Genomic DNA, 15,206 nt, shown 5'->3' on the forward strand with positions numbered 1-15,206 from the left:
TTTCTATATGTTTTAGTACATTAGAACTAGGTACACATTGCTTTCTCTTTGCTGTTTCTTTAGGCTTGTTTTACATTACTTCTTTGCTGGTCCATTTTTCGTGATGTTTTTGATACTATTTTATGCTGGGTTTTGAGTTTTTATGTCATTTGTATACTGAGATTTTTTTTTAATTGATTGTATTGTATTTGCTTTTGTAAACTGCCAAGAGGACTTTGGACAATGGGTGGTCTAGAGATTAAATAAAAAAAAAATCATCTTTAAAAATCCTTGGGGAAAGAACTTGCCTGTGGGCATCCTAATGCAAAGTGTCATGACTGCTGAGTAACCATCCTGTTAAGCCAGTTGTATGTTAATAGTCAAGAATGTCTGGTTGATGTTCTCTGAATAATGATGATGATGGTGGTGGTGATGATTGGAAGTCCCTTCAGCTAGTGGGAAGGGAAGAGAAACGGCATTGTAGTTTGAAGGGGGGGAGTCTTTGTTTTGGAAGCAGCCAGGGCAGGACTGCAGGGGCACAGGAAATTGCTGTCTCTCTCTGAGAAGATTCATGTATTTGCAGCTTGTTGTAGGAGGCTATTACTTCCAGTCTACCCCTAATTACATAATAGTTACTCCCCTTCAAACAAGAGATGAGGTGCATATATCTGGAACAAATATACAAAAAGAGTTATATGAAATTAATATACAGGTATATCTCAGATAACAAAATACATGATTCCTGGACATTATTTATTTAACAGAGACTTTGGTACCAAAGGTAGGAATAACATGGAAAGAATAAGGACAGGTTCCTACACCACAATAAAGAAGAGCAGTTCAACATATTTCAGCAAATGTTTTGTCCAAAACTAACAATATGTATGTCTGAAATGAAACAACCAAGTCAGGTAAGCCTGGCATAGAAACCTTCTTTCAAAATGCATCCAGAGATGCCTGCCTTGCCTTCTTTCTTTTATCATGTAGCATCTTGCTTTCAGCAATCTAAGGCTCTGAGCACAGTTCTCCTCACCGTATACTTGAGCAGGCAGGCAAGGGGCAACCACCACCCCTACCCTGTGCTTGGTCTTTTTCTGTGTGCTATCCTCCCCTACACTCTAGCAGGCATGTCTGCAGTAAACAGTGCTTCTAGAGCACTTGAAGCATTGTTTACTGTAGAGGCACCTGCACCACCTGCAAGGAGTGTCATTCCATCCATGTGTGAGAGAGCTGCCTGCAGCAGCCACAATCCAGTAGCCAGATTCTGACTGTGTCAGAGTGTGCACCCCCCCCATGCACCCAAAACAGACTTTGTTAAAAGGAGCTTCTTTCCTGGAGGATTTGTTAACTGAGGTATTTCTGTATCTGTAAAGGAGATTAAGAAATGTTTTAGTGGAAAAGTAGCACAGAGAAAAAGTATGGCAAAATGGAATAATGGAAATTATGAGTAGAGAGATGGATCCAGACTAAGTTAGTCATGATTTAGTCCCATTTAAATCATTAAGACTTAATACTGTCACAACTGACTTGGCCTACTGACAATGGCACTAAAGCATGACTAACTTAGAGTTTCTGCAAACTTACTGGTGTCATACATGTTAAAGTCTTAGATGAAACTATGAACATTTTAGTAGCATTAATTTGATTTGGTTATTCTCAGTCCCTATTTTCTGTTAAGAAATATGTTGTTAAATGCAAAGATAAAATGCACTCACATTCAGTTTTGTGAATCATTATATGCCCTTTTTGTTAAATTAGTAGAAATATATTTATATTAATTTAAAGATACTCTTTTGAAACTGCCCCACAAAAAATCATGAACAAAATGGCTTTTTTCAGTTTTCTAAGTGCTTCAGTTCTATGAAGTTGTAATCCATAGGAACTCAATCTTAGCAGTTCTCAGCTTTGGGATTCTTTTTCTAGTTCACACACCTTGAGACAAAGCGTATATTTAAGATGAGGGAAGGAATGAAATAGGTTGTAGGGAGTTTTTTGTGCAAGATGTGGAGCAAATTTATTCCAGAGAGTGTCTGAAATAGGCTTCAGAAACTGGACAGAGTGTCTTCTTGAAGAAAAGACCTCTAAGTAAACTCCAGCACCATTCAAAAGATTTGCTCTGACACTTAACAAGTGGTGCGGGAAGAAAGAAAAATCTGTTGTCAGGTTTGGGGTGTTTATCAGCTACCCTCAAGACACTTGACCTGATGCCGTGGACCCCCTAATCCGCTGATCTGCATGCTGCAAGTCCTGCGAGATTCAGGCCCACAACTGCTGATGAAATTGACTGGAGCACTTGTCCTAATACACTGATCCCTCAGTACATTGTGTGCCACTCACCTACTCCCGCCTCTTCCCCCCTTCCATCCCAGACAACTCCTCCTAAATTTAATTCTGCTCACAAATTGTGAAATAAGTTGTTTGGGCTGGATTTGCAGAGTGAATTGTCCTCCTAATGAAACAGTCTGTTCATTATACAGTTGTAGAAGGAAGATTTAGCGCTCCCATACCCCAAGACTCATGCAGGTTAACGTTTTTCGACTGACGGTTGACAAAAGAATGAATAGCCCTGTGCTGTCAAATCAGGCTTACAAACAGCTTGGCATACAAACAGTTACTGCTTGTGTGCATGTGGATTTAGGGTCCACAGTCTCTTAATGCCAAAGATTTGTAAGTACAAATGGGTTAGCCTTCAAATTGTTTACAAAGGGAATAAAATGACAAAAAATGAGTTGCTTTAAGCCAATTCCTTCCAATTACTACCAAGTAACAGTTTTTAAAATGGGCAGAGTTGTGTGGTATGACAGCATACAACTTCTTAATCACCTGAAGAACATGCCCAATTCTTCTGTTGGTGGAATAAATCAGTCTTTTCCTTTTGAAAGCTGCAGAAATGCTAATAAAAGGAATGTAAAAATCTGAGAGCCTTCTTTAAAATTAATTTAAAATTTTTAAACCCTGACTTGTTTTGACTACCAGCTCAAAAAAGAAAGCTACAATGCTTCAAATTGTATTCACATGCCACAAGTCTTTGCTTTTAAAAGTATAGAAGGGTGAATGCATTAAATTATTAAAATAAGTAGAAATCTGAATGCATGACACCATCAGTAAATGTCCAGGAGCCAGTATGATCCAATGGAAGGAATGTTACACTTTACACACTTTCACACATGATACTTGAAAGTGCATCTGAATAGAGCTGCCCTGAATTTTACCCTTTTTGATTCCTGGATGCTTTGGAGGGGACATCAATGTTTCCCAAATAAAACCTTAATTGTGAGAATTATACCCTTTCCCAACCCTTTTAGCTGCCGCTGCTCTGTCATTCCCCACCGCTTTAAAAAACTATGTCTTCCTGAATTAGTTACATTACATTAACAATCTCAGCCTAGGGCCAGCCCTACCATTAGGCAGAATCAGGTGGTTGCCTCAGGGCGCAGATATTGAGAGTGGCAGTAGTCCCCTTAGCCATTCCCCTGAACCCCTGAGCCATTTTCATTCTGCTGAGGCAGTATCCCAGTGACATCAAAGCTTGTGCTCAATCCTGTTCCCCCTAAGCTAGCATTTTGCCCCCAGGTGTGATGAAAGATGCTGTCCCATTTCCAGTGCTGTGGTAAGGTTTTTGAGAGAATGTGTACTGTCAGGAACTCTTTGGAGGAAAAAGATACCAATTTAATAAATAATAAACTACACTTTACCCATGTCTTAACATTTAACAGGTAAGACTAAGGGGTAGCCAAGAGGGTGGCATACTTCCATCATAACCTCCTCTCCTGTGACTCCACGGGCAAAGTAATTGCTACTGAGACAGTACAGATTCTCTAGGTTGACCCTGACCTTGAAGCACAGGAAAGCCATCTCACATTGAAGGACTCCCGAGACCCTCTGTGAAACGTTTGAGCAGGTGTGAGAATACTTGCATTGGAAATGAAAGATGGTCTAGTCTAACATAATGATGTAAAGTTTATTAGTGTTAGGGAGAATGGAAAATATGAGCTTTTATCCAGCCACAGTGAGCAGAAGTTCAATGGTAGGTTTCAAAATTCAAACATAAGAACAAGCAACACTTCATCCCCAAGTTGAAAGATAATTGCACAATTAGCAGCTTGAGGTCAATAATGCCAGTGCTGGACGCTTCTGAGATAATCAATTCCGCCATGTATAAACGATACCTCGGTAGAAACAGAAAATATCATTGTGCAAGCATTTCAATATTATAATGAACACCAGCAAAATCATTATCCCTTTGCTTATTCAAAATGTTATTGAACAAGCATACACTTTGATTAAGTCTAACTGCACAATTTTGCAATGAGTTAAGTCTCTTTCCTGAACTGAGTTAGATTAAACATTTGGACAACTAACCATCAATTCTTCTCTCTGCCCTGAGGATCTACATAAGTACATTAAGCTAGTGGGAATCTCTTGGCTAAAGAACTCAGCACCATTTTGTTGGTACCTGAGGATGATAGAGCACAATATCAAATTCCAAACTTGGTATAATTTTACTGGATTTTTCACCGTATGTGTTGCTATGTTTTAAGTGCATGTATATATGTGAGAGAGTCCTCCATCACTGTAGTAGAACAGGCAATAATATACATTATTGCTGCTCCATAGATAGGTGGCAGTATAAATGAACTTAACTCACTTTAAACAAACCATTATGAGTTCCTGCTCCCCATCAAGTCACCTCATTCTGACACCATATATAAATTTATGAAGGATCAATTAACTGCACGTCCTTGCTGTCCCCATGATCAAGTTGTTTGCATCTTTTCACTTTCTGGTTGCTTTGACAAGGCTGCATGTTGAAGTGGGTTTCATTCTGCTGCTCCTGCTGCACCCTTCAAACCACTCACTGGTCATGCGTACAGTACAAAGCAAGCTAAAAACAGGAAAAAGAAAGTAACTAGCCACAAACACATACGTAGTTCTGACCAAAGTGCTAAATGTGTATTTGAACTACACTGCAGGTAAGAGCACCTGAATACTCCTTGCGTTCAGTTGATACATGATACATGCAGGGGATAGCATCATGGTCTTTGTACATAAAAAGTTTTCTTTTACATAGTTTCATAGACACCACACAATTTGGTGTTTGAGTAAACAAAACGTCTTACTTGGGTGTAAGTCTTGGTGACTCCACGGGACTAGGATCTCAACCTGCCACGTGCATCCTGCGATATAATTTAGTCATTAAAAGGATCAATTTAATGGTGTTGAAATCAGGGTGATTCATTGTTCATCAATTATGGGATGACTTGCCAACATGATGGCACTTCATTCCCTCAAATTAAACACTAAAGGAACATTTTAAAGAAACCATATGGCTCTACTTCAAAAGTAGTTAGCTGGCAAATTGAGCACATTGATTAGGCCTTGTTATCTATGAAACACATGAATAAGTACATCAAATGAACTTGTTTTTCCCTTCACAAATTAAGTCTAATAGATAGAGTCAGCTTTAATCGCTGCCAGAAAAGAGGCATTCTCTTCGCCAGAGTCCTGTCGATGGCATGGGAGAAAACACCAGAATGGATGGCCTTCTCATGTGGACTGGATGCAAGAGACACTCGGGCTTCTTCTTTTTTCTTAACCCAGCAGAGCAAACAGGGAGTTAATTATATCACTGTGACCAAACAGAAATAGAGCTTTGTAAACAGTTGTTAAACTGCAGCTGAAAAGGCAAAAGCTTTCATCCTGGAAGGAGAACATTCTCCAAACACTCCAGCAGAAAGGCAACTGTTCAGTATTATAAAGCCCCATTAGAGGTGGGTGGCAGGCAAGGAATGTTCTGCAGAAGGGGGATTTGTGGTAAGGCATACAATATTGCTACTTTGCCATTTTTAAATCAACCAGGCTTTTTACCCACCTGGACAAATACTTACTTTGAAAAACAGCAGTATACATACATATTCTTTCTTCTTCCCCACTGCTACACTAGAGGAATAGCAGTGCCAATTATCAATGTGTAAAGCTAGGGCTGGCCCAAGACATTTTGCTGCTGAAGTGAAGGACAAGAACTCTGTCCTATTCCAAGCATGGAAGCTGTCCAGGCTGGTAGTTGAATATTACTTATTCTATTTTATTTATTACATTTCCATCCCACCTCTCCGCTAAGGAGTTCAAGGTGGCATACATAGCTCTCCCCCTCCCCATTTTACCCTCACAACAACCCTATGAGGTAGACAAGACTAGTGACCTTCATGGCTTGAATCCTGTTCTCCGCAGTCTTAGTCTGACACTTTACCATTGCACCAAACTGGCTCACAGCACTAAGTATGAAGTTGGGAACTTCAGCACTGGCAACAGGATAGCTTCCACTGCATGGAATGCAGCAGGGTAGCTTAAGTGGTGCAGGGCACGTCACATGGCACACAGAGCTCTGTCCACCAACAACTCACCACCACTTCCTGCCCTCCAGTATCCCCTCCCTGAAGCAGCCACCCCATTCCACCTAACAGTAGGGCCACTTCTGTGGGACAGGAAGATGTTAATTAATACAAAGATTAATGTATGTGAGTACAGAAGATGATGTGTACATTTCAGAGTGTCCTTAATTATAGTTAGTCAAATGGTGTGACATCTCCATTGATATAAACAGAGGATTTTTAAAAAAAATTTTTTTTTGAATGGTAAGACAGGGTAGAAAAATCAAGTCACTTTTTAATTTATTGCATTTGTTTGTCACTTTATATAAAAAGTCTCAAAGTGCTTAACAGAATAAAATACAGACAAATAAATGCAATTAAAAACAAAACACTTCTAAAAGTGTTCATCCACCAAAACAATAAAAAATAACAAATGCTACTTCACTCCTGTAAAAGATGAACATCACAGTAGAGACTAAAATTATACATAAGTATATATAAGATGTTTGTAAAGTTATATGCAATGGTATAATTCCCTTCTGAAATCATGATAAGCCTTCATCTTGTATGATACCTCACTGATTTAGTAAGGCTGTCTGTGTAAAAGCACAGTCTCGTTTATTTGCAGAAAGTACAGGAATCATATTTTCAAAAGTGACTTCCTGACTTGCACAGCAATTAATTGCTTCCTCTTGAAGCTTTAAATAAGAGAAAGCTTCAATTCAAGGATGGCATCTATTAAATTTAATTAAGTTCTCATGCTGCTTGCATGGCAAAAGGAGCACGGTTAAAGGGCAGGTGCTAATTGAGAGCAGATTCTGTGTTGCAGATGAGTGTGCTTTTTTGCTAAGTGTGAAAGGCATTTACAGATACATGATCTGCTTCATAACATTTCCTTCCTTCTTTTGGAAGGAAAGGACTTTTGCAAAACTATGTTTTTCATTTCATTGGATATGAATCTGACTGTCTTTTTTCTTCCTCTTGCACAACAAATTGATGCAATGGAATCCAGACAGTGCTACGTTGCCAGAACATCTCAGCATTTGATTTAGTTGCATCACCAACCAAGTCATTTGAGACAAATTTGGAAATGTTGCCTTTACCAAAGCTGATGTTCAACCTGGGTTATAAAATCTGAACAAGAATTATATAATGTATCTATATTGAAGGTGTATCTTATTATGTTGTAATATCCAACAGTGGAATATTTCTCTTTTAGCATGCAGTTATCTACAGTGCCCCTACGCAAGCCAATCATGTTTTTTATTTTGCTCAGTATACTCAGGGCTTATCCACACGGGAGCCTAACTTCATACCAAATAAGTTGCTTTTACCATTGCAATAGCTTTTAAAGGTCCACACTTCTTGCTCAATGGTAGCTTCCAATCCACTGTTTTCCATTCACACAAGTAGGTGTTTCTCTGGAAAGGTTTAGTGTTACTGTTTCCTTGTGGCCCTGCCCCCAATTTTACATGTTTACTCCCTTCCGAGTATTGATATTGCTAATGGAGGAGGAGAGGGTTTTTTGTCAGTTTCATTGTTTCTTGCCATTGCAGGTCTCTCCTTGCTGAAGCCCTAAGAGTGCAGGGGTGCAATTGACAAGAAACTATATGAAACTGCCTAGAGGGGGAGTGAGTGAAAGGCAAAGTAGGCAGCAGCTGTGACAGCTTTTGTGGGTAGCAGAGAGAGAAGGACCGGACAATGGGGCATAAGAGAGTCTGTCCATTAAAAAAACATCAAAGCAAAGTACCTACATGGAGGAGTGCAGCGCAGCTGAGACAGTTTTTCCTTTCCTTTTCGCATTATCAGCAGATTGGGTTAATATGGATTTAAAGGAGAAAACTGCATGATAGCTTCTGTTTGCCAGTATAATCATGTGAACAATGCAAATTACAAGGGGATGCCAGTAGCACACACTAAATTGCTGTTTAGAAGAGTCCTCAGTAGCATTGGAGTGGGAAGATCTGTCAAGTTGTTTTCAGGTTGCTGCACTGGAAATGAGAAGACAATGTCATCTTCTTTTGTGAAGGAGCTATGATGCTATGGGCATAGGTCCCTGAGATTAGGGTACAGATTACAGAAGCTATGTGGCACAATTTTCTCAGGGACTTATGCCCATAGCATCACAGCTAGCTCATCTCAGAGGGTGCCAGAGGTTCTTCACTCCCTGGGAGAGGAAAGAAAAAGAGAGCTTACTACCCTGCTCCTTTTTCCTGACCAGGCCAAGGGAAAGATCAAAGGGGGACTACTGCATGGGAAGAACACTTTGCCAGTTCCAACCAAGGCAAATGTCAGGAATTCATCCCTTCCAATGACAACCTCAAGAGCAGTCACCACAAAACACCATCTCAGTGCACATAGCTGGAGAGCAAGTCCATAATTTCAAGAAATTGCCACTTTGTCTATTTATTGGGTGAAAAATCAAATGTTTTCAAAATCAGAATATGGTAATTACATTACCAGATCACTCTATTAAATACTTCAAGGTGGCTATCCTTGAACAAAGGGATTTCAAAGGGAAACTCCAGTATGAAATTGCTGAATTACAACTTAAATGAATAGAACTGAACTTCTTAATAAGTTAATGAGTAATAATGAGTCTGAACAGAACTACACACACACATACACACACACACTCAGGAATAGATTTGAATAGAGACAATGGTTTCCTCTCCCACTAAAGGTGTTAATTTACCCAGCAATGCTAAGATTATTGTTACCACCAATTACTGTTACCACAATTAAGGTTCACTGTGATTATTTTTCATTTGTTTTGGGTAAAATCCTATACATATTTACTTAGGAGTAAATCACAATAAACTCAATGGGGCATACTCTTGAGTAGAAGTATATAGAATTTTTACACCCTTATATTCTGTCTACAATTTCCATCTTTCCTGGTCATTGACCTTTCTAGGACTGTAGGTCAGCAACATCTGGAGGGCCAAAGGTCCCCCACTCCTGCTCTATCCATCCATCCATCCATCCATCCATCCACATCTGAAGAGAACTCTAGTGCACAACAGCTTATGTCACAGGTGGGGAACCTCCAGCCCATGGTCTATGGCTTGCCAGGCCTCCCAATTTGGCCTGCAAGGCCATTTTGCCTGGGCCATACCCATCTGTCACTCCTCTAATGGCATATGTCAGGTATGGGACAAGTAAAGTTATGGCTGCAAAGGAACAATTAGGTTGCTTAAAAATGAGGATGAAACTATTAACATATATCTTAATTTGAGTAAATCAGATAAAACCTATTTTCAGTTTGAATATATTCTTGGTTAGGGAAGACCAGGGTCTTTTAACTGTATGTAAATTCCATTACCTTAAATAAAATCAAAACTTAATTATGTGAAAAATGATATTTTGCTGATTGGTTGATTAGAAGGTTTGTGACAGGATGAGATATCAAGAAAATAATGAAACTTCTTTCTGGATAGACAAAGGTCTTAACATCATGAAGGAGTGATTAAAGTAGTGACTATTTAACAGCAACCAATGAATAAAATGCCCCTTTTACAACAGGGAAGGATTCTTAACCACAGACTATTAACAGATGCATGAAACCATATGAACTCAGTTTCACTTCATAAGAACATAAGAACATAAGAAGAGCCTGCTGGATCAGGCCAGTGGCCCATCTAGTCCAGCATCCTGTTCTCACAGTGGCCAACCAGGTGCCTGGGGGAAGCCCGCAAGCAGGACCCCAGTGCAAGAACACTCTCCCCTCCTGAGGCTTCCAGCAACTGGTTTTCAGAAGCATGCTGCCTCTGACTAGGGTGGCAGAGCACAGCCATCACAGCTAGTAGCCATTGATAGCCCTGTCCTCCATGAATTTGTCTAATCTTCTTTTAAAGCCATCCAAGCTGGTGGCCATTACTGCATCTTGTGGGAGCAAATTCCATAGTTTAACTATGCGCTGAGTAAAGAAGTACTTCCTTCTGTCTGTCCTGAATCTTCCAACATTCAGCTTCTTTGAATGTCCACGAGTTCTAGTATTATGAGAGAGGGAGAAGAACTTTTCTCTATCCACTTTCTCAATGCCATGCATAATTTTATACACTTCTATCATGTCTCCTCTGACCCGCCTTTTCTCTAAACTAAAAAGCCCCAAATGCTGCAACCTTTCCTCATAAGGGAGTCGCTCCATCCCCTTGATCATTCTGGTTGCCCTCTTCTGAACCTTTTCCAACTCTAGAATATCCTTTTTGAGATGAGGCGACCAGAACTGTATACAGTATTCCAAATGCGGCCACACCATAGATTTATACAACGGCATTATGATATCGGCTGTTTTATTTTCAATAACTTTCCTAATTATCGCTAGCATGGAATTTGCCTTTTTCACAGCTGCCGCACACTGGGTCGACATTTTCATCGTGCTGTCCACTACAACCCTGAGGTCTCTCTCCTGGACGGTCACCGCCAGTTCAGACCCCATGAGCGTATATGTGAAATTAAGATTTTTTGCTCCAATATGCATAATTTTACACTTGTTTATATTGAATTGCATTTGCCATTTTTCTGCCCATTCACTCAGTTTGGAGAGGTCTTTTTGAAGCTCTTCGCAATCCCTTTTTGTTTTAACAACCCTGAACAATTTAGTGTCATCAGCAAACTTGGCCACTTCACTGCTCACTCCTAATTCTAGGTCATTAATGAACAAGTTGAAAAGTACAGGTCCCAATACCGATCCTTGAGGGACTCCACTTTCTACAGCCCTCCATTGGGAGAACTGTCCGTTTATTCCTACTCTCTGCTTTCTGCTTCTTAACCAATCCCTTATCCACAAGAGGACCTCTCCTCTTATTCCATGACTGCTAAGCTTCCTCACAAGCCTTTGGTGAGGTACCTTGTCAAACGCTTTTTGAAAGTCTAAGTACACTATGTCCACTGGATCACCTCTATCTATATGCTTGTTGACACTCTCAAAGAATTCTAATAGGTTACTGAGACAGGACTTTCCCTTGCAGAAGCCATGCTGGCTCTGCTTCAGCAAGGCTTGTTCTTCTATGTGCTTAGTTAATCTGGCTTTAATAATACTTTCTACCAGTTTTCCAGGGACAGAAGTTAAGCTAACTGGCCTGTAATTTCCGGGATCCCCTCTGGATCCCTTTTTGAAGATTGGCGTTACATTTGCCACTTTCCAGTCCTCAGGCACGGAGGAGGACCCGAGGGACAAGTTACATATTTTAGTTAGCAGATCAGCAATTTCACATTTGAGTTCTTTGAGAACTCTCGGGTGGATGCCATCCGGGCCCGGTGATTTGTCAGTTTTTATATTGTCCATTAAGCTTAGAACTTCGTTAGTCTTTACCACATTTTCCTGAAACTCTGACTAATCCTCTTTAAATGAACAACATCAGAGTCTTTCATTTGACACAGGCAACACATATACAAGAGATACCTCTTTGCTTCCAATTACCTGTTGGCTGGGAGAAGCAACAAAAAGGTGTATTCATAACAAATGGTTCACTAATCTAGTTAATGTTGCAGTTTCACCATTAGTATAACCCCAGCCAATTAATGAAACACTATTCCCCCCCCCAAAAAGTGGTAAATTGTTTGTTAATTTAAAGCAATTATATTCCCTCTTTTAATGATTCCAAGATTAAAAACAACATTAAATACATATAAAACAGCCAGCTGATAAAGTTCAGTTAAGGGTCAGAGAGTTTTAAAGACTGTAAGGGAGCAAAGTAAACCCAAGATCCACTGGGATAAATGAGTTAGGATCTGGCAGATCTTCGGCTCAGCCAGCAGAACCCTGGCTCAGCTGGGCTAGGAATGGAATCCGCCCGCCGCTGATCTGCCCCGTGCCCACCCATTCCTGCACCATGGAGGAGGAGGGAGGAGAAGAGCCTCCCCATGGAACAACTGATTAGGAGACTGCAGCAACAGCCTTCATAGTCAGAACTGTGGATTTTTCACGCATCCCAGTCTGCTGTTGGAATATGTGGTTCAACTCAAACTCGTGGGTTGAGGCTGCATGGGGTTAAAAGGGTAGATAGAGAGGAGACCTCCTGATTGCCAGGCTAATACCTATCCTTTGATCTCCTGCTGACTCTCCCTTCCTGCTAGACTGATATGCTTAGGATGTTGACCACATTTCTGGTCTCCTTCCTTCTTCTTTCTCTTGAGAGGGAGAGCAGACAGCTTCTTTTTATCTCTCCCTCTCCTCCAAGCATGAGGGCAAACACTAGGCGTAGTGTTTGCATCTCCAACTTAGCTAGTTAGCTAGATGTAGAACTCTTTCCTATCAAGTATGTACTTCCAGAATAAAGCAGTTATTTCTTATTTAAAGCTTAAAGACTCTGTCTGACTAATTCCAGGAAGGTGTAATCTTTAGCAAAGATTCAAATACACAAAGCTCACTCAGACACTCAAATACCTAATTTCGCTACTCTGCAACAGGTTACAGGCCCAGCCATGCAAAAGATTAATGGAGCTCAGATCTGAGTAATTAAAGGAGCTTTTGTGTTGTGAATCAAGGAAGCTAGCAAAGACCTTTGGAGTTTAGTCAGTAAAGAGTTAAGCCTTTTTCTTAAGGATGGCTACCATGGAAGAAAAGCTAAACATCAGTAGACCTTCACCTGGAAACTGGAAGCTCTGGTTATTTCACATGGGATGTCACTTAAGGCAACAGAAGCTAATGGAAGTGATTAAAAATCCAGAGCTGAGACAAGGAATCTTTGTTGGATATTCAACAAAACAAAAAGGATACAGAATCCTAAATCCCAAAACAGAAAGGATTGAAATCCAAAGAGCTCTCTGCTTTAATGAAGGTCAAGGTGTATTTCAACCAGAAGGGGCAGCATCCCAAGACCACAACAGTGAAGAAGATAAAGTAGAAATACCATACAGTAATGCAGATTACAGCAACATGGCAGCACTGGAGAACAGTGAGGAATCTGAGCAAGAAGGAGAACCTGCACAGCCAGAAGAGGCAGCAGAGAATCCTGGGCCAAGACGCTCCAACCGCACCAACAGTGGTGTACTTCCACTGAGACTGTCCTACCTTACAAGAACTGATGAACTTCCAGAGCCAAAGCTATAGAAAGATATTGAACCCTTACCCAAAGCTGAAGCTGAGAGGTGGAGGCAGCCAGCCAAGGAAGAGCTGGAAGCTCTACACGAGAATAAAACTTGGACACTTACCAAGCTTCCTCAAGAAAGGAAAGCTGTAGGTTGCAAGTGGGTATTCAAGAAAAAGCCAGATGCTGAAGGGAACATTGAGAGATACAAGGCAAGACTAGTGGCCAAAGGATACTCTCAAAAGTATGGACAAGACTACTATGAAACTTTTGCTCCTGCAGTCAAACATACAACAATCAGAACTCTTCTGAGTGTTGCTGCTAACAAGAAAACGCAGGTGGAACACATGGATATAAAAACAACGTCCTTGCATGGAGAAATAGAAGAGGAAATCTACATGCAACAACCACCAGGTTTTGAAATACAAGGAAAGGAAACCCTAGTATGCAAACTACAAAATAGCATCTATGGACTGAAACAGGCTGCAAGAGCATGGAATGACAAACTGAACCAAATGCTCTTGAAAGAAGGCTTTAAAAGAGGTGAAGCAGACAAATGCCTGTACAGCAGATTCAAGAACAACAAATGGATTTATATTTTGCTTTATGTAGATGATTTACTACTGGCTTATGAGAGTCCACATGACAAGAAAGAGTTTGTAAATAATCTAAACAAGGAAGTTGAAGTGATATGTCTAGGTGACATTGCATACTACCTTGGAATACAAATTGAAAGTGAGGAAGATGGATCCTTTCTACTGAACTAAAAACAAAAGATTCAAGACCTACTTGAGAGTCTAGGACTGAAGGATGCACATCCAGCACCTACACCAATGGAAGTAGGATACTTGAAACCAGACCAGAACAATCAACCATGGGAAGACAATGAAAGGTACAGACAAGCTGTAGGAAAACTCCTATACATCAGCTCAATAATCAGACCAGACGTGGAAGACTGGAAAGCAGTCAAGAGAGTGGCAAGATATCTGAAAGGCACTGCAAACCTAAAACTAAAGCTATAAGCTACTCAAGATCCCAAGCTTCTGGGATACGCTGATGCTGCTGGGCTGGAAACACTAAAGATCGCAAGTCAACCAGTGGAAACCTGTTCTACTATGGGCAGTCACTATCTGCTGGGTGAGTCAAAAGCAAGAGACTGTAGCACACTCATCTACAGAGGCAGAGTATGTATCAGCTGATGAAGCATGCAAGGAAATGATGTGGCCACGCAAGCTTCTACAAGACTTAGGCATATCTGAACCGGAGGCTATCAGAATACTTGAGGACAATCAAGCTTGCATAAGACTCGCAGAATCAGAAGGACAAAGTTCTCACATGAAGCACATCAATGTGAAGTTCCACTACCTAAAGGAGATAAGGGAGAAAGGACTTCTAGAGATGATCTATTGTCCAACAGAAGAGATGACAGCTGATGCATTGACCAAGCCATTGGGCAAAGTCCGACACCAGAAGCTATGAGGCAAGATGAACCTTGTAGAATGAACCAAGTTCTCATTGAGAAGGGGTGTTGGAATATGTGGTTCAACTTGAACTTCTGGGCTGAGGCTGCATGGGGTTAAAAGGGTAGATAGAGAGGAGACCTCCTGATTGCCAGGCTAATACCTATCCTTTGATCTCCTGCTGACTCTCCCTTCCTGCTAGACTGATATGCTTAGGATGTTGACCGCATTTCTGGTCTCCTTCCTTCTTCTTCTTTCTCTTGAGAGGGAGAGCAGACAGCTTCTTTTTATCTCTCCCTCTCCTCCAAGCATGAGGGCAAACACTAGGCGTAGTGTTTGCATCTCCAACTTAGCTAGTTAGC

At 40.7% G+C, this 15,206-nt stretch overlaps 1 long non-coding RNA gene across 1 annotated transcript; it reads right to left on the reverse strand.

Annotated features, from left to right (window-relative positions):
• Nucleotides 1-3,997: 3,997 nt before the first annotated feature.
• LOC133385891 (uncharacterized) lies at nt 3,998-6,246 on the reverse strand. The gene is made up of 3 exons (XR_009762995.1): nt 6,182-6,246; nt 4,628-4,864; nt 3,998-4,148 (listed from the first exon to the last, which is right to left on the reverse strand). It is a non-coding gene; the product is annotated as an uncharacterized LOC133385891 (long non-coding RNA).
• Nucleotides 6,247-15,206: the final 8,960 nt, after the last annotated feature.

The sequence above is a fragment of the Rhineura floridana genome, chromosome 5 (genome assembly GCF_030035675.1).
Source record: "Rhineura floridana isolate rRhiFlo1 chromosome 5, rRhiFlo1.hap2, whole genome shotgun sequence".
Taxonomy (NCBI): Eukaryota; Metazoa; Chordata; class Lepidosauria; order Squamata; family Rhineuridae; genus Rhineura; species Rhineura floridana.